Raw genomic sequence first — 19,794 nt, 5'->3', positions numbered from 1 at the left:
AAGTTTGTATTTTATCCAACTACCTGTGCTAAAAAGTGATGGGAACAGTGTTTGTAATTTCTTCTACTTTTTCAGTGACACAAAGTTCAAGCTGCTTATCTAATTGGTGAAAATGCAATGTCTGTTTATCACACTCACTTTGACTATATATGTTGTAGCAAGAGATTGTTTCTCGCTTACGGCCATACCAGCCTGGGTACGCCCGATCTCGTCTGATCTCGGAAGCTAAGCAGGGTCGGGCCTGGTTAGTACTTGGATGGGAGACCGCCTGGGAATACCAGGTGCTGTAAGCATTTTGTCCACGAGGGTGTGCTCTTGCACTATTTCATCAGCAACACTGCCTTGTATTAAGCATTTAATGATGAATTGACTGAATGTCTGTTTTATCAGACTCACTTTGACTATATATGTTGTAGCAAGAGATTGTTTCTCGCTTACGGCCATACCAGCCTGGGTACGCCCGATCTCGTCTGATCTCGGAAGCTAAGCAGGGTCGGGCCTGGTTAGTACTTGGATGGGAGACCGCCTGGGAATACCAGGTGCTGTAAGCATTTTGTCCACGAGGGTGTGCCCCTGCACTATTTCATCAGCAACACTGCCTTGTAGTAAGCATTTAATGATGAATTGACTAAATGCAGCTTCCTGCCTTTTTAATAGGATCAAATTTCCTTGTGTTTTCAATTAGCATCTGCCTTGTATTTATAAGACAAACAAGAATATTGTTGCTGAATGCAGCTTGTGTGTGCTTTGTGCTCCTTTGCCCTGTTCAAATGATGAAAGGAAATAAAGTTTGTATTTTATCCAACTACCTGTGGTAAAAAGTGATGGGAACAGTGTTTGTAATTTCTTCTACTTTTTCAGTGACACAAAGTTCAAGCTGCTTATCTAATTGGTGAAAATGCAATGTCTGTTTATCACCCTCACTTTGACTATATATGTTGTAGCAAGAGATTGTTTCTCGCTTACGGCCATACCAGCCTGGGTACGCCCGATCTCGTCTGATCTCGGAAGCTAAGCAGGGTCGGGCCTGGTTAGTACTTGGATGGGAGACCGCCTGGGAATACCAGGTGCTGTAAGCATTTTGTCCACGAGGGTGTGCCCCTGCACTATTTCATCAGCAACACTGCCTTGTAGTAAGCATTTAATGATGAATTGACTAAATGCAGCTTCCTGCCTTTTTAATAGGATCAAATTTCCTTGTGTTTTCAATTAGCATCTGCCTTGTATTTATAAGACAAACAAGAATATTGTTGCTGAATGCAGCTTGTGTGTGCTTTGTGCTCCTTTGCCCTGTTCAAATGATGAAAGGAAATGAAGTTTGTTTTTTATCCAACTACCTGTGCTAAAAAGGGAGTGGGAACAGTGTTTGTAATTTCTTCTACTTTTTCAGTGACACAAAGTTCAAGCTGCTTATCTAATTGGTGAAAATGCAATGTCTGTTTATCACACTCACTTTGACTATATATGTTGTAGCAAGAGATTGTTTCTCGCTTACGGCCATACCAGCCTGGGTACGCCCGATCTCGTCTGATCTCGGAAGCTAAGCAGGGTCGGGCCTGGTTAGTACTTGGATGGGAGACCGCCTGGGAATACCAGGTGCTGTAAGCATTTTGTCCACGAGGGTGTGCTCTTGCACTATTTCATCAGCAACACTGCCTTGTATTAAGCATTTAATGATGAATTGACTAAATGTCTGTTTTATCAGACTCACTTTGACTATATATGTTGTAGCAAGAGATTGTTTCTCGCTTACGGCCATACCTGCCTGGGTACGCCCGATCTCGTCTGATCTCGGAAGCTAAGCAGGGTCGGGCCTGGTTAGTACTTGGATGGGAGACCGCCTGGGAATACCAGGTGCTGTAAGCATTTTGTCCACGAGGGTGTGCCCCTGCACTATTTCATCAGCAACACTGCCTTGTAGTAAGCATTTAATGATGAATTGACTAAATGCAGCTTCCTGCCTTTTTAATAGGATCAAATTTCCTTGTGTTTTCAATTAGCATCTGCCTTGTATTTATAAGACAAACAAGAATATTGTTGCTGAATGCAGCTTGTGTGTGCTTTGTGCTCCTTTGCCCTGTTCAAATGATGAAAGGAAATAAAGTTTGTATTTTATCCAACTACCTGTGGTAAAAAGTGATGGGAACAGTGTTTGTAATTTCTTCTACTTTTTCAGTGACACAAAGTTCAAGCTGCTTATCTAATTGGTGAAAATGCAATGTCTGTTTATCACCCTCACTTTGACTATATATGTTGTAGCAAGAGATTGTTTCTCGCTTACGGCCATACCAGCCTGGGTACGCCCGATCTCGTCTGATCTCGGAAGCTAAGCAGGGTCGGGCCTGGTTAGTACTTGGATGGGAGACCGCCTGGGAATACCAGGTGCTGTAAGCATTTTGTCCACGAGGGTGTGCTCTTGCACTATTTCATCAGCAACACTGCCTTGTATTAAGCATTTAATGATGAATTGACTAAATGTCTGTTTTATCAGACTCACTTTGACTATATATGTTGTAGCAAGAGATTGTTTCTCGCTTACGGCCATACCAGCCTGGGTACGCCCGATCTCGTCTGATCTCGGAAGCTAAGCAGGGTCGGGCCTGGTTAGTACTTGGATGGGAGACAGCCTGGGAATACCAGGTGCTGTAAGCATTTTGTCCACGAGGGTGTGCCCCTGCACTATTTCATCAGCAACACTGCCTTGTAGTAAGCATTTAATGATGAATTGACTAAATGCAGCTTCCTGCCTTTTTAATAGGATCAAATTTCCTTGTGTTTTCAATTAGCATCTGCCTTGTATTTATAAGACAAACAAGAATATTGTTGCTGAATGCAGCTTGTGTGTGCTTTGTGCTCCTTTGCCCTGTTCAAATGATGAAAGGAAATAAAGTTTGTATTTTATCCAACTACCTGTGCTAAAAAGTGATGGGAACAGTGTTTGTAATTTCTTCTACTTTTTCAGTGACACAAAGTTCAAGCTGCTTATCTAATTGGTGAAAATGCAATGTCTGTTTATCACACTCACTTTGACTATATATGTTGTAGCAAGAGATTGTTTCTCGCTTACGGCCATACCAGCCTGGGTACCCCCGATCTCGTCTGATCTCGGAAGCTAAGCAGGGTCGGGCCTGGTTAGTACTTGGATGGGAGACCGCCTGGGAATACCAGGTGCTGTAAGCATTTTGTCCACGAGGGTGTGCTCTTGCACTATTTCATCAGCAACACTGCCTTGTATTAAGCATTTAATGATGAATTGACTAAATGTCTGTTTTATCAGACTCACTTTGACTATATATGTTGTAGCAAGAGATTGTTTCTCGCTTACGGCCATACCAGCCTGGGTACGCCCGATCTCGTCTGATCTCGGAAGCTAAGCAGGGTCGGGCCTGGTTAGTACTTGGATGGGAGACCGCCTGGGAATACCAGGTGCTGTAAGCATTTTGTCCACGAGGGTGTGCCCCTGCACTATTTCATCAGCAACACTGCCTTGTAGTAAGCATTTAATGATGAATTGACTAAATGCAGCTTCCTGCCTTTTTAATAGGATCAAATTTCCTTGTGTTTTCAATTAGCATCTGCCTTGTATTTATAAGACAAACAAGAATATTGTTGCTGAATGCAGCTTGTGTGTGCTTTGTGCTCCTTTGCCCTGTTCAAATGATGAAAGGAAATAAAGTTTGTATTTTATCCAACTACCTGTGGTAAAAAGTGATGGGAACAGTGTTTGTAATTTCTTCTACTTTTTCAGTGACACAAAGTTCAAGCTGCTTATCTAATTGGTGAAAATGCAATGTCTGTTTATCACCCTCACTTTGACTATATATGTTGTAGCAAGAGATTGTTTCTCGCTTACGGCCATACCAGCCTGGGTACGCCCGACCTCGTCTGATCTCGGAAGCTAAGCAGGGTCGGGCCTGGTTAGTACTTGGATGGGAGACCGCCTGGGAATAACAGGTGCTGTAAGCATTTTGTCCACGAGGGTGTGCTCTTGCACTATTTCATCAGCAACACTGCCTTGTATTAAGCATTTAATGATGAATTGACTAAATGTCTGTTTTATCAGACTCACTTTGACTATATATGTTGTAGCAAGAGATTGTTTCTCGCTTACGGCCATACCAGCCTGGGTACGCCCGATCTCGTCTGATCTCGGAAGCTAAGCAGGGTCGGGCCTGGTTAGTACTTGGATGGGAGACCGCCTGGGAATACCAGGTGCTGTAAGCATTTTGTCCACGAGGGTGTGCCCCTGCACTATTTCATCAGCAACACTGCCTTGTAGTAAGCATTTAATGATGAATTGACTAAATGCAGCTTCCTGCCTTTTTAATAGGATCAAATTTCCTTGTGTTTTCAATTAGCATCTGCCTTGTATTTATAAGACAAACAAGAATATTGTTGCTGAATGCAGCTTGTGTGTGCTTTGTGCTCCTTTGCCCTGTTCAAATGATGAAAGGAAATAAAGTTTGTATTTTATCCAACTACCTGTGGTAAAAAGTGATGGGAACAGTGTTTGTAATTTCTTCTACTTTTTCAGTGACACAAAGTTCAAGCTGCTTATCTAATTGGTGAAAATGCAATGTCTGTTTATCACCCTCACTTTGACTATATATGTTGTAGCAAGAGATTGTTTCTCGCTTACGGCCATACCAGCCTGGGTACGCCCGATCTCGTCTGATCTCGGAAGCTAAGCAGGGTCGGGCCTGGTTAGTACTTGGATGGGAGACCGCCTGGGAATACCAGGTGCTGTAAGCATTTTGTCCACGAGGGTGTGCTCTTGCACTATTTCATCAGCAACACTGCCTTGTATTAAGCATTTAATGATGAATTGACTAAATGTCTGTTTTATCAGACTCACTTTGACTATATATGTTGTAGCAAGAGATTGTTTCTCGCTTACGGCCATACCAGCCTGGGTACGCCCGATCTCGTCTGATCTCGGAAGCTAAGCAGGGTCGGGCCTGGTTAGTACTTGGATGGGAGACCGCCTGGGAATACCAGGTGCTGTAAGCATTTTGTCCACGAGGGTGTGCCCCTGCACTATTTCATCAGCAACACTGCCTTGTAGTAAGCATTTAATGATGAATTGACTAAATGCAGCTTCCTGCCTTTTTAATAGGATCAAATTTCCTTGTGTTTTCAATTAGCATCTGCCTTGTATTTATAAGACAAACAAGAATATTGTTGCTGAATGCAGCTTGTGTGTGCTTTGTGCTCCTTTGCCCTGTTCAAATGATGAAAGGAAATAAAGTTTGTATTTTATCCAACTACCTGTGCTAAAAAGTGATGGGAACAGTGTTTGTAATTTCTTCTACTTTTTCAGTGACACAAAGTTCAAGCTGCTTATCTAATTGGTGAAAATGCAATGTCTGTTTATCACACTCACTTTGACTATATATGTTGTAGCAAGAGATTGTTTCTCGCTTACGGCCATACCAGCCTGGGTACCCCCGATCTCGTCTGATCTCGGAAGCTAAGCAGGGTCGGGCCTGGTTAGTACTTGGATGGGAGACCGCCTGGGAATACCAGGTGCTGTAAGCATTTTGTCCACGAGGGTGTGCTCTTGCACTATTTCATCAGCAACACTGCCTTGTATTAAGCATTTAATGATGAATTGACTAAATGTCTGTTTTATCAGACTCACTTTGACTATATATGTTGTAGCAAGAGATTGTTTCTCGCTTACGGCCATACCAGCCTGGGTACGCCCGATCTCGTCTGATCTCGGAAGCTAAGCAGGGTCGGGCCTGGTTAGTACTTGAATGGGAGACCGCCTGGGAATACCAGGTGCTGTAAGCATTTTGTCCACGAGGGTGTGCCCCTGCACTATTTCATCAGCAACACTGCCTTGTAGTAAGCATTTAATGATGAATTGACTAAATGCAGCTTCCTGCCTTTTTAATAGGATCAAATTTCCTTGTGTTTTCAATTAGCATCTGCCTTGTATTTATAAGACAAACAAGAATATTGTTGCTGAATGCAGCTTGTGTGTGCTTTGTGCTCCTTTGCCCTGTTCAAATGATGAAAGGAAATAAAGTTTGTATTTTATCCAACTACCTGTGGTAAAAAGTGATGGGAACAGTGTTTGTAATTTCTTCTACTTTTTCAGTGACACAAAGTTCAAGCTGCTTATCTAATTGGTGAAAATGCAATGTCTGTTTATCACCCTCACTTTGACTATATATGTTGTAGCAAGAGATTGTTTCTCGCTTACGGCCATACCAGCCTGGGTACGCCCGACCTCGTCTGATCTCGGAAGCTAAGCAGGGTCGGGCCTGGTTAGTACTTGGATGGGAGACCGCCTGGGAATACCAGGTGCTGTAAGCATTTTGTCCACGAGGGTGTGCTCTTGCACTATTTCATCAGCAACACTGCCTTGTATTAAGCATTTAATGATGAATTGACTAAATCTCTGTTTTATCAGACTCACTTTGACTATATATGTTGTAGCAAGAGATTGTTTCTCGCTTACGGCCATAGCAGCCTGGGTACGCCCGATCTCGTCTGATCTCGGAAGCTAAGCAGGGTCGGGCCTGGTTAGTACTTGGATGGGAGACCGCCTGGGAATACCAGGTGCTGTAAGCATTTTGTCCACGAGGGTGTGCCCCTGCACTATTTCATCAGCAACACTGCCTTGTATTAAGCATTTAATGATGAATTGACTAAATGTCTGTTTTATCAGACTCACTTTGACTATATATGTTGTAGCAAGAGATTGTTTCTCGCTTACGGCCATACCAGCCTGGGTACGCCCGATCTCGTCTGATCTCGGAAGCTAAGCAGGGTCGGGCCTGGTTAGTACTTGGATGGGAGACCGCCTGGGAATACCAGGTGCTGTAAGCATTTTGTCCACGAGGGTGTGCCCCTGCACTATTTCATCAGCAACACTGCCTTGTAGTAAGCATTTAATGATGAATTGACTAAATGCAGCTTCCTGCCTTTTTAATAGGATCAAATTTCCTTGTGTTTTCAATTAGCATCTGCCTTGTATTTATAAGACAAACAAGAATATTGTTGCTGAATGCAGCTTGTGTGTGCTTTGTGCTCCTTTGCCCTGTTCAAATGATGAAAGGAAATAAAGTTTGTATTTTATCCAACTACCTGTGGTAAAAAGTGATGGGAACAGTGTTTGTAATTTCTTCTACTTTTTCAGTGACACAAAGTTCAAGCTGCTTATCTAATTGGTGAAAATGCAATGTCTGTTTATCACCCTCACTTTGACTATATATGTTGTAGCAAGAGATTGTTTCTCGCTTACGGCCATACCAGCCTGGGTACGCCCGACCTCGTCTGATCTCGGAAGCTAAGCAGGGTCGGGCCTGGTTAGTACTTGGATGGGAGACCGCCTGGGAATACCAGGTGCTGTAAGCATTTTGTCCACGAGGGTGTGCTCTTGCACTATTTCATCAGCAACACTGCCTTGTATTAAGCATTTAATGATGAATTGACTAAATGTCTGTTTTATCAGACTCACTTTGACTATATATGTTGTAGCAAGAGATTGTTTCTCGCTTACGGCCATAGCAGCCTGGGTACGCCCGATCTCGTCTGATCTCGGAAGCTAAGCAGGGTCGGGCCTGGTTAGTACTTGGATGGGAGACCGCCTGGGAATACCAGGTGCTGTAAGCATTTTGTCCACGAGGGTGTGCCCCTGCACTATTTCATCAGCAACACTGCCTTGTAGTAAGCATTTAATGATGAATTGACTAAATGCAGCTTCCTGCCTTTTTAATAGGATCAAATTTCCTTGTGTTTTCAATTAGCATCTGCCTTGTATTTATAAGACAAACAAGAATATTGTTGCTGAATGCAGCTTGTGTGTGCTTTGTGCTCCTTTGCCCTGTTCAAATGATGAAAGGAAATAAAGTTTGTATTTTATCCAACTACCTGTGCTAAAAAGTGATGGGAACAGTGTTTGTAATTTCTTCTACTTTTTCAGTGACACAAAGTTCAAGCTGCTTATCTAATTGGTGAAAATGCAATGTCTGTTTATCACACTCACTTTGACTATATATGTTGTAGCAAGAGATTGTTTCTCGCTTACGGCCATACCAGCCTGGGTACGCCCGATCTCGTCTGATCTCGGAAGCTAAGCAGGGTCGGGCCTGGTTAGTACTTGGATGGGAGACCGCCTGGGAATACCAGGTGCTGTAAGCATTTTGTCCACGAGGGTGTGCCCCTGCACTATTTCATCAGCAACACTGCCTTGTAGTAAGCATTTAATGATGAATTGACTAAATGCAGCTTCCTGCCTTTTTAATAGGATCAAATTTCCTTGTGTTTTCAATTAGCATCTGCCTTGTATTTATAAGACAAACAAGAATATTGTTGCTGAATGCAGCTTGTGTGTGCTTTGTGCTCCTTTGCCCTGTTCAAATGATGAAAGGAAATAAAGTTTGTATTTTATCCAACTACCTGTGGTAAAAAGTGATGGGAACAGTGTTTGTAATTTCTTCTACTTTTTCAGTGACACAAAGTTCAAGCTGCTTATCTAATTGGTGAAAATGCAATGTCTGTTTATCACCCTCACTTTGACTATATATGTTGTAGCAAGAGATTGTTTCTCGCTTACGGCCATACCAGCCTGGGTACGCCCGACCTCGTCTGATCTCGGAAGCTAAGCAGGGTCGGGCCTGGTTAGTACTTGGATGGGAGACCGCCTGGGAATACCAGGTGCTGTAAGCATTTTGTCCACGAGGGTGTGCTCTTGCACTATTTCATCAGCAACACTGCCTTGTATTAAGCATTTAATGATGAATTGACTAAATGTCTGTTTTATCAGACTCACTTTGACTATATATGTTGTAGCAAGAGATTGTTTCTCGCTTACGGCCATAGCAGCCTGGGTACGCCCGATCTCGTCTGATCTCGGAAGCTAAGCAGGGTCGGGCCTGGTTAGTACTTGGATGGGAGACCGCCTGGGAATACCAGGTGCTGTAAGCATTTTGTCCACGAGGGTGTGCCCCTGCACTATTTCATCAGCAACACTGCCTTGTAGTAAGCATTTAATGATGAATTGACTAAATGCAGCTTCCTGCCTTTTTAATAGGATCAAATTTCCTTGTGTTTTCAATTAGCATCTGCCTTGTATTTATAAGACAAACAAGAATATTGTTGCTGAATGCAGCTTGTGTGTGCTTTGTGCTCCTTTGCCCTGTTCAAATGATGAAAGGAAATAAAGTTTGTATTTTATCCAACTACCTGTGCTAAAAAGTGATGGGAACAGTGTTTGTAATTTCTTCTACTTTTTCAGTGACACAAAGTTCAAGCTGCTTATCTAATTGGTGAAAATGCAATGTCTGTTTATCACACTCACTTTGACTATATATGTTGTAGCAAGAGATTGTTTCTCGCTTACGGCCATACCAGCCTGGGTACCCCCGATCTCGTCTGATCTCGGAAGCTAAGCAGGGTCGGGCCTGGTTAGTACTTGGATGGGAGACCGCCTGGGAATACCAGGTGCTGTAAGCATTTTGTCCACGAGGGTGTGCTCTTGCACTATTTCATCAGCAACACTGCCTTGTATTAAGCATTTAATGATGAATTGACTAAATGTCTGTTTTATCAGACTCACTTTGACTATATATGTTGTAGCAAGAGATTGTTTCTCGCTTACGGCCATACCAGCCTGGGTACGCCCGATCTCGTCTGATCTCGGAAGCTAAGCAGGGTCGGGCCTGGTTAGTACTTGGATGGGAGACCGCCTGGGAATACCAGGTGCTGTAAGCATTTTGTCCACGAGGGTGTGCCCCTGCACTATTTCATCAGCAACACTGCCTTGTAGTAAGCATTTAATGATGAATTGACTAAATGCAGCTTCCTGCCTTTTTAATAGGATCAAATTTCCTTGTGTTTTCAATTAGCATCTGCCTTGTATTTATAAGACAAACAAGAATATTGTTGCTGAATGCAGCTTGTGTGTGCTTTGTGCTCCTTTGCCCTGTTCAAATGATGAAAGGAAATAAAGTTTGTATTTTATCCAACTACCTGTGGTAAAAAGTGATGGGAACAGTGTTTGTAATTTCTTCTACTTTTTCAGTGACACAAAGTTCAAGCTGCTTATCTAATTGGTGAAAATGCAATGTCTGTTTATCACCCTCACTTTGACTATATAGGTTGTAGCAAGAGATTGTTTCTCGCTTACGGCCATACCAGCCTGGGTACGCCCGACCTCGTCTGATCTCGGAAGCTAAGCAGGGTCGGGCCTGGTTAGTACTTGGATGGGAGACCGCCTGGGAATACCAGGTGCTGTAAGCATTTTGTCCACGAGGGTGTGCTCTTGCACTATTTCATCAGCAACACTGCCTTGTATTAAGCATTTAATGATGAATTGACTAAATGTCTGTTTTATCAGACTCACTTTGACTATATATGTTGTAGCAAGAGATTGTTTCTCGCTTACGGCCATACCAGCCTGGGTACGCCCGATCTCGTCTGATCTCGGAAGCTAAGCAGGGTCGGGCCTGGTTAGTACTTGGATGGGAGACCGCCTGGGAATACCAGGTGCTGTAAGCATTTTGTCCACGAGGGTGTGCCCCTGCACTATTTCATCAGCAACACTGCCTTGTAGTAAGCATTTAATGATGAATTGACTAAATGCAGCTTCCTGCCTTTTTAATAGGATCAAATTTCCTTGTGTTTTCAATTAGCATCTGCCTTGTATTTATAAGACAAACAAGAATATTGTTGCTGAATGCAGCTTGTGTGTGCTTTGTGCTCCTTTGCCCTGTTCAAATGATGAAAGGAAATAAAGTTTGTATTTTATCCAACTACCTGTGCTAAAAAGTGATGGGAACAGTGTTTGTAATTTCTTCTACTTTTTCAGTGACACAAAGTTCAAGCTGCTTATCTAATTGGTGAAAATGCAATGTCTGTTTATCACACTCACTTTGACTATATATGTTGTAGCAAGAGATTGTTTCTCGCTTACGGCCATACCAGCCTGGGTACCCCCGATCTCGTCTGATCTCGGAAGCTAAGCAGGGTCGGGCCTGGTTAGTACTTGGATGGGAGACCGCCTGGGAATACCAGGTGCTCTAAGCATTTTGTCCACGAGGGTGTGCTCTTGCACTATTTCATCAGCAACACTGCCTTGTATTAAGCATTTAATGATGAATTGACTAAATGTCTGTTTTATCAGACTCACTTTGACTATATATGTTGTAGCAAGAGATTGTTTCTCGCTTACGGCCATACCAGCCTGGGTACGCCCGATCTCGTCTGATCTCGGAAGCTAAGCAGGGTCGGGCCTGGTTAGTACTTGGATGGGAGATCGCCTGGGAATACCAGGTGCTGTAAGCATTTTGTCCACGAGGGTGTGCCCCTGCACTATTTCATCAGCAACACTGCCTTGTAGTAAGCATTTAATGATGAATTGACTAAATGCAGCTTCCTGCCTTTTTAATAGGATCAAATTTCCTTGTGTTTTCAATTAGCATCTGCCTTGTATTTATAAGACAAACAAGAATATTGTTGCTGAATGCAGCTTGTGTGTGCTTTGTGCTCCTTTGCCCTGTTCAAATGATGAAAGGAAATAAAGTTTGTATTTTATCCAACTACCTGTGCTAAAAAGTGATGGGAACAGTGTTTGTAATTTCTTCTACTTTTTCAGTGACACAAAGTTCAAGCTGCTTATCTAATTGGTGAAAATGCAATGTCTGTTTATCACACTCACTTTGACTATATATGTTGTAGCAAGAGATTGTTTCTCGCTTACGGCCATACCAGCCTGGGTACCCCCGATCTCGTCTGATCTCGGAAGCTAAGCAGGGTCGGGCCTGGTTAGTACTTGGATGGGAGACCGCCTGGGAATACCAGGTGCTGTAAGCATTTTGTCCACGAGGGTGTGCTCTTGCACTATTTCATCAGCAACACTGCCTTGTATTAAGCATTTAATGATGAATTGACTAAATGTCTGTTTTATCAGACTCACTTTGACTATATATGTTGTAGCAAGAGATTGTTTCTCGCTTACAGCCATACCAGCCTGGGTACGCCCGATCTCGTCTGATCTCGGAAGCTAAGCAGGGTCGGGCCTGGTTAGTACTTGGATGGGAGACCGCCTGGGAATACCAGGTGCTGTAAGCATTTTGTCCACGAGGGTGTGCCCCTGCACTATTTCATCAGCAACACTGCCTTGTAGTAAGCATTTAATGATGAATTGACTAAATGCAGCTTCCTGCCTTTTTAATAGGATCAAATTTCCTTGTGTTTTCAATTAGCATCTGCCTTGTATTTATAAGACAAACAAGAATATTGTTGCTGAATGCAGCTTGTGTGTGCTTTGTGCTCCTTTGCCCTGTTCAAATGATGAAAGGAAATAAAGTTTGTATTTTATCCAACTACCTGTGGTAAAAAGTGATGGGAACAGTGTTTGTAATTTCTTCTACTTTTTCAGTGACACAAAGTTCAAGCTGCTTATCTAATTGGTGAAAATGCAATGTCTGTTTATCACCCTCACTTTGACTATATATGTTGTAGCAAGAGATTGTTTCTCGCTTACGGCCATACCAGCCTGGGTACGCCCGACCTCGTCTGATCTCGGAAGCTAAGCAGGGTCGGGCCTGGTTAGTACTTGGATGGGAGACCGCCTGGGAATACCAGGTGCTGTAAGCATTTTGTCCACGAGGGTGTGCTCTTGCACTATTTCATCAGCAACACTGCCTTGTATTAAGCATTTAATGATGAATTGACTAAATGTCTGTTTTATCAGACTGACTTTGACTATATATGTTGTAGCAAGAGATTGTTTCTCGCTTACGGCCATAGCAGCCTGGGTACGCCCGATCTCGTCTGATCTCGGAAGCTAAGCAGGGTCGGGCCTGGTTAGTACTTGGATGGGAGACCGCCTGGGAATACCAGGTGCTGTAAGCATTTTGTCCACGAGGGTGTGCCCCTGCACTATTTCATCAGCAACACTGCCTTGTAGTAAGCATTTAATGATGAATTGACTAAATGCAGCTTCCTGCCTTTTTAATAGGATCAAATTTCCTTGTGTTTTCAATTAGCATCTGCCTTGTATTTATAAGACAAACAAGAATATTGTTGCTGAATGCAGCTTGTGTGTGCTTTGTGCTCCTTTGCCCTGTTCAAATGATGAAAGGAAATAAAGTTTGTATTTTATCCAACTACCTGTGCTAAAAAGTGATGGGAACAGTGTTTGTAATTTCTTCTACTTTTTCAGTGACACAAAGTTCAAGCTGCTTATCTAATTGGTGAAAATGCAATGTCTGTTTATCACACTCACTTTGACTATATATGTTGTAGCAAGAGATTGTTTCTCGCTTACGGCCATACCAGCCTGGGTACCCCCGATCTCGTCTGATCTCGGAAGCTAAGCAGGGTCGGGCCTGGTTAGTACTTGGATGGGAGACCGCCTGGGAATACCAGGTGCTGTAAGCATTTTGTCCACGAGGGTGTGCTCTTGCACTATTTCATCAGCAACACTGCCTTGTATTAAGCATTTAATGATGAATTGACTAAATCTCTGTTTTATCAGACTCACTTTGACTATATATGTTGTAGCAAGAGATTGTTTCTCGCTTACGGCCATACCAGCCTGGGTACGCCCGATCTCGTCTGATCTCGGAAGCTAAGCAGGGTCGGGCCTGGTTAGTACTTGGATGGGAGACCGCCTGGGAATACCAGGTGCTGTAAGCATTTTGTCCACGAGGGTGTGCCCCTGCACTATTTCATCAGCAACACTGCCTTGTAGTAAGCATTTAATGATGAATTGACTAAATGCAGCTTCCTGCCTTTTTAATAGGATCAAATTTCCTTGTGTTTTCAATTAGCATCTGCCTTGTATTTATAAGACAAACAAGAATATTGTTGCTGAATGCAGCTTGTGTGTGCTTTGTGCTCCTTTGCCCTGTTCAAATGATGAAAGGAAATAAAGTTTGTATTTTATCCAACTACCTGTGGTAAAAAGTGATGGGAACAGTGTTTGTAATTTCTTCTACTTTTTCAGTGACACAAAGTTCAAGCTGCTTATCTAATTGGTGAAAATGCAATGTCTGTTTATCACCCTCACTTTGACTATATATGTTGTAGCAAGAGATTGTTTCTCGCTTACGGCCATACCAGCCTGGGTACGCCCGACCTCGTCTGATCTCGGAAGCTAAGCAGGGTCGGGCCTGGTTAGTACTTGGATGGGAGACCGCCTGGGAATACCAGGTGCTGTAAGCATTTTGTCCACGAGGGTGTGCTCTTGCACTATTTCATCAGCAACACTGCCTTGTATTAAGCATTTAATGATGAATTGACTAAATGTCTGTTTTATCAGACTGACTTTGACTATATATGTTGTAGCAAGAGATTGTTTCTCGCTTACGGCCATAGCAGCCTGGGTACGCCCGATCTCGTCTGATCTCGGAAGCTAAGCAGGGTCGGGCCTGGTTAGTACTTGGATGGGAGACCGCCTGGGAATACCAGGTGCTGTAAGCATTTTGTCCACGAGGGTGTGCCCCTGCACTATTTCATCAGCAACACTGCCTTGTAGTAAGCATTTAATGATGAATTGACTAAATGCAGCTTCCTGCCTTTTTAATAGGATCAAATTTCCTTGTGTTTTCAATTAGCATCTGCCTTGTATTTATAAGACAAACAAGAATATTGTTGCTGAATGCAGCTTGTGTGTGCTTTGTGCTCCTTTGCCCTGTTCAAATGATGAAAGGAAATAAAGTTTGTATTTTATCCAACTACCTGTGCTAAAAAGTGATGGGAACAGTGTTTGTAATTTCTTCTACTTTTTCAGTGACACAAAGTTCAAGCTGCTTATCTAATTGGTGAAAATGCAATGTCTGTTTATCACACTCACTTTGACTATATATGTTGTAGCAAGAGATTGTTTCTCGCTTACGGCCATACCAGCCTGGGTACCCCCGATCTCGTCTGATCTCGGAAGCTAAGCAGGGTCGGGCCTGGTTAGTACTTGGATGGGAGACCGCCTGGGAATACCAGGTGCTGTAAGCATTTTGTCCACGAGGGTGTGCTCTTGCACTATTTCATCAGCAACACTGCCTTGTATTAAGCATTTAATGATGAATTGACTAAATGTCTGTTTTATCAGACTCACTTTGACTATATATGTTGTAGCAAGAGATTGTTTCTCGCTTACGGCCATACCAGCCTGGGTACGCCCGATCTCGTCTGATCTCGGAAGCTAAGCAGGGTCGGGCCTGGTTAGTACTTGGATGGGAGACCGCCTGGGAATACCAGGTGCTGTAAGCATTTTGTCCACGAGGGTGTGCCCCTGCACTATTTCATCAGCAACACTGCCTTGTAGTAAGCATTTAATGATGAATTGACTAAATGCAGCTTCCTGCCTTTTTAATAGGATCAAATTTCCTTGTGTTTTCAATTAGCATCTGCCTTGTATTTATAAGACAAACAAGAATATTGTTGCTGAATGCAGCTTGTGTGTGCTTTGTGCTCCTTTGCCCTGTTCAAATGATGAAAGGAAATAAAGTTTGTATTTTATCCAACTACCTGTGCTAAAAAGTGATGGGAACAGTGTTTGTAATTTCTTCTACTTTTTCAGTGACACAAAGTTCAAGCTGCTTATCTAATTGGTGAAAATGCAATGTCTGTTTATCACACTCACTTTGACTATATATGTTGTAGCAAGAGATTGTTTCTCGCTTACGGCCATACCAGCCTGGGTACCCCCGATCTCGTCTGATCTCGGAAGCTAAGCAGGGTCGGGCCTGGTTAGTACTTGGATGGGAGACCGCCTGGGAATACCAGGTGCTGTAAGCATTTTGTCCACGAGGGTGTGCTCTTGCACTATTTCATCAGCAACACTGCCTTGTATTAAGCATTTAATGATGAATTGACTAAATGTCTGTTTTATCAGACTCACTTTGACTATATATGTTGTAGCAAGAGATTGTTTCTCGCTTACGGCCATACCAGCCTGGGTACGCCCGATCTCGTCTGATCTCGGAAGCTAAGCAGGGTCGGGCCTGGTTAGTACTTGGATGGGAGACCGCCTGGGAATACCAGGTGCTGTAAGCATTTTGTCCACGAGGGTGTGCCCCTGCACTATTTCATCAGCAACACTGCCTTGTAGTAAGCATTTAATGATGAATTGACTAAATGCAGCTTCCTGCCTTTTTAATAGGATCAAATTTCCTTGTGTTTTCAATTAGCATCTGCCTTGTATTTATAAGACAAACAAGAATATTGTTGCTGAATGCAGCTTGTGTGTGCTTTGTGCTCCTTTGCCCTGTTCAAATGATGAAAGGAAATAAAGTTTGTATTTTATCCAACTACCTGTGGTAAAAAGTGATGGGAACAGTGTTTGTAATTTCTTGTACTTTTTCAGTGACACAAAGTTCAAGCTGCTTATCTAATTGGTGAAAATGCAATGTCTGTTTATCACACTCACTTTGACTATATATGTTGTAGCAAGAGATTGTTTCTCGCTTACGGCCATACCAGCCTGGGTACCCCCGATCTCGTCTGATCTCGGAAGCTAAGCAGGGTCGGGCCTGGTTAGTACTTGGATGGGAGACCGCCTGGGAATACCAGGTGCTGTAAGCATTTTGTCCACGAGGGTGTGCTCTTGCACTATTTCATCAGCAACACTGCCTTGTATTAAGCATTTAATGATGAATTGACTAAATGTCTGTTTTATCAGACTCACTTTGACTATATATGTTGTAGCAAGAGATTGTTTCTCGCTTACGGCCATACCAGCCTGGGTACGCCCGATCTCGTCTGATCTCGGAAGCTAAGCAGGGTCGGGCCTGGTTAGTACTTGGATGGGAGACCGCCTGGGAATACCAGGTGCTGTAAGCATTTTGTCCACGAGGGTGTGCCCCTGCACTATTTCATCAGCAACACTGCCTTGTAGTAAGCATTTAATGATGAATTGACTAAATGCAGCTTCCTGCCTTTTTAATAGGATCAAATTTCCTTGTGTTTTCAATTAGCATCTGCCTTGTATTTATAAGACAAACAAGAATATTGTTGCTGAATGCAGCTTGTGTGTGCTTTGTGCTCCTTTGCCCTGTTCAAATGATGAAAGGAAATAAAGTTTGTATTTTATCCAACTACCTGTGCTAAAAAGTGATGGGAACAGTGTTTGTAATTTCTTCTACTTTTTCAGTGACACAAAGTTCAAGCTGCTTATCTAATTGGTGAAAATGCAATGTCTGTTTATCACACTCACTTTGACTATATATGTTGTAGCAAGAGATTGTTTCTCGCTTACGGCCATACCAGCCTGGGTACCCCCGATCTCGTCTGATCTCGGAAGCTAAGCAGGGTCGGGCCTGGTTAGTACTTGGATGGGAGACCGCCTGGGAATACCAGGTGCTGTAAGCATTTTGTCCACGAGGGTGTGCTCTTGCACTATTTCATCAGCAACACTGCCTTGTATTAAGCATTTAATGATGAATTGACTAAATGTCTGTTTTATCAGACTCACTTTGACTATATATGTTGTAGCAAGAGATTGTTTCTCGCTTACGGCCATACCAGCCTGGGTACGCCCGATCTCGTCTGATCTCGGAAGCTAAGCAGGGTCGGGCCTGGTTAGTACTTGGATGGGAGACCGCCTGGGAATACCAGGTGCTGTAAGCATTTTGTCCACGAGGGTGTGCCCCTGCACTATTTCATCAGCAACACTGCCTTGTAGTAAGCATTTAATGATGAATTGACTAAATGCAGCTTCCTGCCTTTTTAATAGGATCAAATTTCCTTGTGTTTTCAATTAGCATCTGCCTTGTATTTATAAGACAAACAAGAATATTGTTGCTGAATGCAGCTTGTGTGTGCTTTGTGCTCCTTTGCCCTGTTCAAATGATGAAAGGAAATAAAGTTTGTATTTTATCCAACTACCTGTGGTAAAAAGTGATGGGAACAGTGTTTGTAATTTCTTCTACTTTTTCAGTGACACAAAGTTCAAGCTGCTTATCTAATTGGTGAAAATGCAATGTCTGTTTATCACCCTCACTTTGACTATATATGTTGTAGCAAGAGATTGTTTCTCGCTTACGGCCATACCAGCCTGGGTACGCCCGACCTCGTCTGATCTCGGAAGCTAAGCAGGGTCGGGCCTGGTTAGTACTTGGATGGGAGACCGCCTGGGAATACCAGGTGCTGTAAGCATTTTGTCCACGAGGGTGTGCTCTTGCACTATTTCATCAGCAACACTGCCTTGTATTAAGCATTTAATGATGAATTGACTAAATGTCTGTTTTATCAGACTGACTTTGACTATATATGTTGTAGCAAGAGATTGTTTCTCGCTTACGGCCATAGCAGCCTGGGTACGCCCGATCTCGTCTGATCTCGGAAGCTAAGCAGGGTCGGGCCTGGTTAGTACTTGGATGGGAGACCGCCTGGGAATACCAGGTGCTGTAAGCATTTTGTCCACGAGGGTGTGCCCCTGCACTATTTCATCAGCAACACTGCCTTGTAGTAAGCATTTAATGATGAATTGACTAAATGCAGCTTCCTGCCTTTTTAATAGGATCAAATTTCCTTGTGTTTTCAATTAGCATCTGCCTTGTATTTATAAGACAAACAAGAATATTGTTGCTGAATGCAGCTTGTGTGTGCTTTGTGCTCCTTTGCCCTGTTCAAATGATGAAAGGAAATAAAGTTTGTATTTTATCCAACTACCTGTGGTAAAAAGTGATGGGAACAGTGTTTGTAATTTCTTCTACTTTTTCAGTGACACAAAGTTCAAGCTGCTTATCTAATTGGTGAAAATGCAATGTCTGTTTATCACACTCACTTTGACTATATATGTTGTAGCAAGAGATTGTTTCTCGCTTACGGCCATACCAGCCTGGGTACCCCCGATCTCGTCTGATCTCGGAAGCTAAGCAGGGTCGGGCCTGGTTAGTACTTGGATGGGAGACCGCCTGGGAATACCAGGTGCTGTAAGCATTTTGTCCACGAGGGTGTGCTCTTGCACTATTTCATCAGCAACACTGCCTTGTATTAAGCATTTAATGATGAATTGACTAAATGTCTGTTTTATCAGACTGACTTTGACTATATATGTTGTAGCAAGAGATTGTTTCTCGCTTACGGCCATACCAGCCTGGGTACGCCCGATCTCGTCTGATCTCGGAAGCTAAGCAGGGTCGGGCCTGGTTAGTACTTGGATGGGAGACCGCCTGGGAATACCAGGTGCTGTAAGCATTTTGTCCACGAGGGTGTGCCCCTGCACTATTTCATCAGCAACACTGCCTTGTAGTAAGCATTTAATGATGAATTGACTAAATGCAGCTTCCTGCCTTTTTAATAGGATCAAATTTCCTTGTGTTTTCAATTAGCATCTGCCTTGTATTTATAAGACAAACAAGAATATTGTTGCTGAATGCAGCTTGTGTGTGCTTTGTGCTCCTTTGCCCTGTTCAAATGATGAAAGGAAATAAAGTTTGTATTTTATCCAACTACCTGTGCTAAAAAGTGATGGGAACAGTGTTTGTAATTTCTTCTACTTTTTCAGTGACACAAAGTTCAAGCTGCTTATCTAATTGGTGAAAATGCAATGTCTGTTTATCACACTCACTTTGACTATATATGTTGTAGCAAGAGATTGTTTCTCGCTTACGGCCATACCAGCCTGGGTACCCCCGATCTCGTCTGATCTCGGAAGCTAAGCAGGGTCGGGCCTGGTTAGTACTTGGATGGGAGACCGCCTGGGAATACCAGGTGCTGTAAGCATTTTGTCCACGAGGGTGTGCTCTTGCACTATTTCATCAGCAACACTGCCTTGTATTAAGCATTTAATGATGAATTGACTAAATGTCTGTTTTATCAGACTCACTTTGA

At 43.0% G+C, this 19,794-nt stretch overlaps 50 non-coding genes across 50 annotated transcripts; all 50 read left to right on the top strand.

The window, feature by feature from the left end:
- Positions 1-174: 174 nt before the first annotated feature.
- LOC145856566 (5S ribosomal RNA) lies at positions 175-293 on the top strand. The gene has a single exon (XR_014377457.1). It is a non-coding gene; the product is annotated as a 5S ribosomal RNA (ribosomal RNA).
- A 139-nt stretch (positions 294-432) lies between these two features.
- On the top strand, positions 433-551 carry LOC145856564 (5S ribosomal RNA). Its single transcript, XR_014377455.1, has one exon. It is a non-coding gene; the product is annotated as a 5S ribosomal RNA (ribosomal RNA).
- Positions 552-960: 409 nt separating this feature from the next.
- LOC145856563 (5S ribosomal RNA) lies at positions 961-1,079 on the top strand. The gene has a single exon (XR_014377454.1). It is a non-coding gene; the product is annotated as a 5S ribosomal RNA (ribosomal RNA).
- A 410-nt stretch (positions 1,080-1,489) lies between these two features.
- LOC145856562 (5S ribosomal RNA) lies at positions 1,490-1,608 on the top strand. The gene has a single exon (XR_014377453.1). It is a non-coding gene; the product is annotated as a 5S ribosomal RNA (ribosomal RNA).
- Positions 1,609-1,747: 139 nt separating this feature from the next.
- On the top strand, positions 1,748-1,866 carry LOC145881642 (5S ribosomal RNA). Its single transcript, XR_014393215.1, has one exon. It is a non-coding gene; the product is annotated as a 5S ribosomal RNA (ribosomal RNA).
- Positions 1,867-2,275: 409 nt separating this feature from the next.
- Positions 2,276-2,394, top strand: LOC145856561 (5S ribosomal RNA). The gene has a single exon (XR_014377452.1). It is a non-coding gene; the product is annotated as a 5S ribosomal RNA (ribosomal RNA).
- Positions 2,395-2,533: 139 nt separating this feature from the next.
- On the top strand, positions 2,534-2,652 carry LOC145887246 (5S ribosomal RNA). Its single transcript, XR_014398835.1, has one exon. It is a non-coding gene; the product is annotated as a 5S ribosomal RNA (ribosomal RNA).
- Positions 2,653-3,061: 409 nt separating this feature from the next.
- LOC145881834 (5S ribosomal RNA) lies at positions 3,062-3,180 on the top strand. Its single transcript, XR_014393404.1, has one exon. It is a non-coding gene; the product is annotated as a 5S ribosomal RNA (ribosomal RNA).
- A 139-nt stretch (positions 3,181-3,319) lies between these two features.
- LOC145856560 (5S ribosomal RNA) lies at positions 3,320-3,438 on the top strand. The gene has a single exon (XR_014377451.1). It is a non-coding gene; the product is annotated as a 5S ribosomal RNA (ribosomal RNA).
- Positions 3,439-3,847: 409 nt separating this feature from the next.
- Positions 3,848-3,966, top strand: LOC145887298 (5S ribosomal RNA). The gene has a single exon (XR_014398888.1). It is a non-coding gene; the product is annotated as a 5S ribosomal RNA (ribosomal RNA).
- A 139-nt stretch (positions 3,967-4,105) lies between these two features.
- LOC145856559 (5S ribosomal RNA) lies at positions 4,106-4,224 on the top strand. Its single transcript, XR_014377450.1, has one exon. It is a non-coding gene; the product is annotated as a 5S ribosomal RNA (ribosomal RNA).
- A 409-nt stretch (positions 4,225-4,633) lies between these two features.
- On the top strand, positions 4,634-4,752 carry LOC145856558 (5S ribosomal RNA). Its single transcript, XR_014377449.1, has one exon. It is a non-coding gene; the product is annotated as a 5S ribosomal RNA (ribosomal RNA).
- A 139-nt stretch (positions 4,753-4,891) lies between these two features.
- Positions 4,892-5,010, top strand: LOC145856557 (5S ribosomal RNA). The gene has a single exon (XR_014377448.1). It is a non-coding gene; the product is annotated as a 5S ribosomal RNA (ribosomal RNA).
- A 409-nt stretch (positions 5,011-5,419) lies between these two features.
- On the top strand, positions 5,420-5,538 carry LOC145881833 (5S ribosomal RNA). Its single transcript, XR_014393403.1, has one exon. It is a non-coding gene; the product is annotated as a 5S ribosomal RNA (ribosomal RNA).
- A 139-nt stretch (positions 5,539-5,677) lies between these two features.
- Positions 5,678-5,796, top strand: LOC145882032 (5S ribosomal RNA). Its single transcript, XR_014393599.1, has one exon. It is a non-coding gene; the product is annotated as a 5S ribosomal RNA (ribosomal RNA).
- Positions 5,797-6,205: 409 nt separating this feature from the next.
- LOC145884950 (5S ribosomal RNA) lies at positions 6,206-6,324 on the top strand. The gene has a single exon (XR_014396530.1). It is a non-coding gene; the product is annotated as a 5S ribosomal RNA (ribosomal RNA).
- A 139-nt stretch (positions 6,325-6,463) lies between these two features.
- Positions 6,464-6,582, top strand: LOC145885947 (5S ribosomal RNA). Its single transcript, XR_014397531.1, has one exon. It is a non-coding gene; the product is annotated as a 5S ribosomal RNA (ribosomal RNA).
- A 139-nt stretch (positions 6,583-6,721) lies between these two features.
- Positions 6,722-6,840, top strand: LOC145856556 (5S ribosomal RNA). The gene has a single exon (XR_014377447.1). It is a non-coding gene; the product is annotated as a 5S ribosomal RNA (ribosomal RNA).
- A 409-nt stretch (positions 6,841-7,249) lies between these two features.
- On the top strand, positions 7,250-7,368 carry LOC145884949 (5S ribosomal RNA). The gene has a single exon (XR_014396529.1). It is a non-coding gene; the product is annotated as a 5S ribosomal RNA (ribosomal RNA).
- A 139-nt stretch (positions 7,369-7,507) lies between these two features.
- On the top strand, positions 7,508-7,626 carry LOC145885946 (5S ribosomal RNA). Its single transcript, XR_014397530.1, has one exon. It is a non-coding gene; the product is annotated as a 5S ribosomal RNA (ribosomal RNA).
- Positions 7,627-8,035: 409 nt separating this feature from the next.
- On the top strand, positions 8,036-8,154 carry LOC145856555 (5S ribosomal RNA). The gene has a single exon (XR_014377446.1). It is a non-coding gene; the product is annotated as a 5S ribosomal RNA (ribosomal RNA).
- A 409-nt stretch (positions 8,155-8,563) lies between these two features.
- On the top strand, positions 8,564-8,682 carry LOC145884948 (5S ribosomal RNA). The gene has a single exon (XR_014396528.1). It is a non-coding gene; the product is annotated as a 5S ribosomal RNA (ribosomal RNA).
- A 139-nt stretch (positions 8,683-8,821) lies between these two features.
- On the top strand, positions 8,822-8,940 carry LOC145885945 (5S ribosomal RNA). Its single transcript, XR_014397529.1, has one exon. It is a non-coding gene; the product is annotated as a 5S ribosomal RNA (ribosomal RNA).
- Positions 8,941-9,349: 409 nt separating this feature from the next.
- LOC145881832 (5S ribosomal RNA) lies at positions 9,350-9,468 on the top strand. The gene has a single exon (XR_014393402.1). It is a non-coding gene; the product is annotated as a 5S ribosomal RNA (ribosomal RNA).
- A 139-nt stretch (positions 9,469-9,607) lies between these two features.
- On the top strand, positions 9,608-9,726 carry LOC145856553 (5S ribosomal RNA). The gene has a single exon (XR_014377444.1). It is a non-coding gene; the product is annotated as a 5S ribosomal RNA (ribosomal RNA).
- A 409-nt stretch (positions 9,727-10,135) lies between these two features.
- Positions 10,136-10,254, top strand: LOC145884947 (5S ribosomal RNA). Its single transcript, XR_014396527.1, has one exon. It is a non-coding gene; the product is annotated as a 5S ribosomal RNA (ribosomal RNA).
- Positions 10,255-10,393: 139 nt separating this feature from the next.
- Positions 10,394-10,512, top strand: LOC145856552 (5S ribosomal RNA). Its single transcript, XR_014377443.1, has one exon. It is a non-coding gene; the product is annotated as a 5S ribosomal RNA (ribosomal RNA).
- Positions 10,513-10,921: 409 nt separating this feature from the next.
- On the top strand, positions 10,922-11,040 carry LOC145887634 (5S ribosomal RNA). The gene has a single exon (XR_014399225.1). It is a non-coding gene; the product is annotated as a 5S ribosomal RNA (ribosomal RNA).
- A 139-nt stretch (positions 11,041-11,179) lies between these two features.
- On the top strand, positions 11,180-11,298 carry LOC145884148 (5S ribosomal RNA). The gene has a single exon (XR_014395727.1). It is a non-coding gene; the product is annotated as a 5S ribosomal RNA (ribosomal RNA).
- A 409-nt stretch (positions 11,299-11,707) lies between these two features.
- Positions 11,708-11,826, top strand: LOC145881831 (5S ribosomal RNA). The gene has a single exon (XR_014393401.1). It is a non-coding gene; the product is annotated as a 5S ribosomal RNA (ribosomal RNA).
- A 139-nt stretch (positions 11,827-11,965) lies between these two features.
- Positions 11,966-12,084, top strand: LOC145857703 (5S ribosomal RNA). Its single transcript, XR_014378604.1, has one exon. It is a non-coding gene; the product is annotated as a 5S ribosomal RNA (ribosomal RNA).
- A 409-nt stretch (positions 12,085-12,493) lies between these two features.
- LOC145884946 (5S ribosomal RNA) lies at positions 12,494-12,612 on the top strand. The gene has a single exon (XR_014396526.1). It is a non-coding gene; the product is annotated as a 5S ribosomal RNA (ribosomal RNA).
- A 139-nt stretch (positions 12,613-12,751) lies between these two features.
- LOC145885944 (5S ribosomal RNA) lies at positions 12,752-12,870 on the top strand. The gene has a single exon (XR_014397528.1). It is a non-coding gene; the product is annotated as a 5S ribosomal RNA (ribosomal RNA).
- Positions 12,871-13,279: 409 nt separating this feature from the next.
- Positions 13,280-13,398, top strand: LOC145881830 (5S ribosomal RNA). The gene has a single exon (XR_014393400.1). It is a non-coding gene; the product is annotated as a 5S ribosomal RNA (ribosomal RNA).
- A 139-nt stretch (positions 13,399-13,537) lies between these two features.
- On the top strand, positions 13,538-13,656 carry LOC145856551 (5S ribosomal RNA). The gene has a single exon (XR_014377442.1). It is a non-coding gene; the product is annotated as a 5S ribosomal RNA (ribosomal RNA).
- A 409-nt stretch (positions 13,657-14,065) lies between these two features.
- On the top strand, positions 14,066-14,184 carry LOC145884944 (5S ribosomal RNA). Its single transcript, XR_014396524.1, has one exon. It is a non-coding gene; the product is annotated as a 5S ribosomal RNA (ribosomal RNA).
- A 139-nt stretch (positions 14,185-14,323) lies between these two features.
- LOC145885942 (5S ribosomal RNA) lies at positions 14,324-14,442 on the top strand. The gene has a single exon (XR_014397526.1). It is a non-coding gene; the product is annotated as a 5S ribosomal RNA (ribosomal RNA).
- Positions 14,443-14,851: 409 nt separating this feature from the next.
- LOC145881829 (5S ribosomal RNA) lies at positions 14,852-14,970 on the top strand. The gene has a single exon (XR_014393399.1). It is a non-coding gene; the product is annotated as a 5S ribosomal RNA (ribosomal RNA).
- Positions 14,971-15,109: 139 nt separating this feature from the next.
- On the top strand, positions 15,110-15,228 carry LOC145856550 (5S ribosomal RNA). The gene has a single exon (XR_014377441.1). It is a non-coding gene; the product is annotated as a 5S ribosomal RNA (ribosomal RNA).
- Positions 15,229-15,637: 409 nt separating this feature from the next.
- Positions 15,638-15,756, top strand: LOC145881828 (5S ribosomal RNA). Its single transcript, XR_014393398.1, has one exon. It is a non-coding gene; the product is annotated as a 5S ribosomal RNA (ribosomal RNA).
- Positions 15,757-15,895: 139 nt separating this feature from the next.
- On the top strand, positions 15,896-16,014 carry LOC145856549 (5S ribosomal RNA). Its single transcript, XR_014377440.1, has one exon. It is a non-coding gene; the product is annotated as a 5S ribosomal RNA (ribosomal RNA).
- Positions 16,015-16,423: 409 nt separating this feature from the next.
- LOC145881827 (5S ribosomal RNA) lies at positions 16,424-16,542 on the top strand. The gene has a single exon (XR_014393397.1). It is a non-coding gene; the product is annotated as a 5S ribosomal RNA (ribosomal RNA).
- A 139-nt stretch (positions 16,543-16,681) lies between these two features.
- LOC145856548 (5S ribosomal RNA) lies at positions 16,682-16,800 on the top strand. The gene has a single exon (XR_014377439.1). It is a non-coding gene; the product is annotated as a 5S ribosomal RNA (ribosomal RNA).
- Positions 16,801-17,209: 409 nt separating this feature from the next.
- Positions 17,210-17,328, top strand: LOC145881826 (5S ribosomal RNA). The gene has a single exon (XR_014393396.1). It is a non-coding gene; the product is annotated as a 5S ribosomal RNA (ribosomal RNA).
- A 139-nt stretch (positions 17,329-17,467) lies between these two features.
- Positions 17,468-17,586, top strand: LOC145856547 (5S ribosomal RNA). The gene has a single exon (XR_014377438.1). It is a non-coding gene; the product is annotated as a 5S ribosomal RNA (ribosomal RNA).
- Positions 17,587-17,995: 409 nt separating this feature from the next.
- On the top strand, positions 17,996-18,114 carry LOC145884943 (5S ribosomal RNA). The gene has a single exon (XR_014396523.1). It is a non-coding gene; the product is annotated as a 5S ribosomal RNA (ribosomal RNA).
- A 139-nt stretch (positions 18,115-18,253) lies between these two features.
- LOC145885941 (5S ribosomal RNA) lies at positions 18,254-18,372 on the top strand. Its single transcript, XR_014397525.1, has one exon. It is a non-coding gene; the product is annotated as a 5S ribosomal RNA (ribosomal RNA).
- Positions 18,373-18,781: 409 nt separating this feature from the next.
- LOC145881825 (5S ribosomal RNA) lies at positions 18,782-18,900 on the top strand. The gene has a single exon (XR_014393395.1). It is a non-coding gene; the product is annotated as a 5S ribosomal RNA (ribosomal RNA).
- Positions 18,901-19,039: 139 nt separating this feature from the next.
- On the top strand, positions 19,040-19,158 carry LOC145856546 (5S ribosomal RNA). Its single transcript, XR_014377437.1, has one exon. It is a non-coding gene; the product is annotated as a 5S ribosomal RNA (ribosomal RNA).
- A 409-nt stretch (positions 19,159-19,567) lies between these two features.
- LOC145881823 (5S ribosomal RNA) lies at positions 19,568-19,686 on the top strand. The gene has a single exon (XR_014393393.1). It is a non-coding gene; the product is annotated as a 5S ribosomal RNA (ribosomal RNA).
- The last annotated feature ends 108 nt before the right edge of the window (positions 19,687-19,794 follow it).

This window comes from Salmo salar, chromosome 08 (genome assembly GCF_965601325.2).
Source record: "Salmo salar chromosome 08, fSalSal1, whole genome shotgun sequence".
Lineage (NCBI taxonomy): Eukaryota > Metazoa > Chordata > Actinopteri > Salmoniformes > Salmonidae > Salmo > Salmo salar.
The sequence above is the reverse complement of the archived record's forward strand: the minus strand, read 5'-3'. Positions and strand labels throughout refer to the sequence as shown.